Genomic DNA, 522 nt, shown 5'->3' on the forward strand with positions numbered 1-522 from the left:
AAAAAGATTTGTCCAAGGTGCCGGGTGGTGGTGCACGCTTTTAATCCCAGCACTCGGGAGGTAGAGGCAGGCAGGCAGATTGTTGTGAGTTTGAGGACAGCCTGGTCTATAAGAGCTAGTTCCAGGAATGCTCAAAAACAAAAAACAAAAACAAACAAACAAAACCCCTCAGATTTGTCCAAGGCTTAATAGGAAGGGCTGAACTCAGAGTCAAATCCGTATGGTGTAAGGTAAAAGAACTATTGGGGGGGGGCTGGAGAGATGGTTCCATGGTTAAGAGCACACTCTGCTCTTTCAGAAGACCAGGGTTCAGTTCCCAGCACTCACTTGGCAATTTGCAACTAGTTTTCAGGAGATCCAAACAGGCACTGCATATGTGGAAAAAAACCATACACATAAAATAAACAATTTTTTTTTTTGGTTTTTTGAGACAGGGTTTCTCTGTGGTTTTGGAGCCTGTCCTGGAACTAGCTCTGTAGACCAGGCTGGGCTCGAACTCACAGAGATCCGCCTGCCTCTGCC

The sequence above is a fragment of the Microtus ochrogaster genome, chromosome 8 (assembly GCF_000317375.1).
Source record: "Microtus ochrogaster isolate Prairie Vole_2 chromosome 8, MicOch1.0, whole genome shotgun sequence".
NCBI classification, from domain to species: Eukaryota; Metazoa; Chordata; class Mammalia; order Rodentia; family Cricetidae; genus Microtus; species Microtus ochrogaster.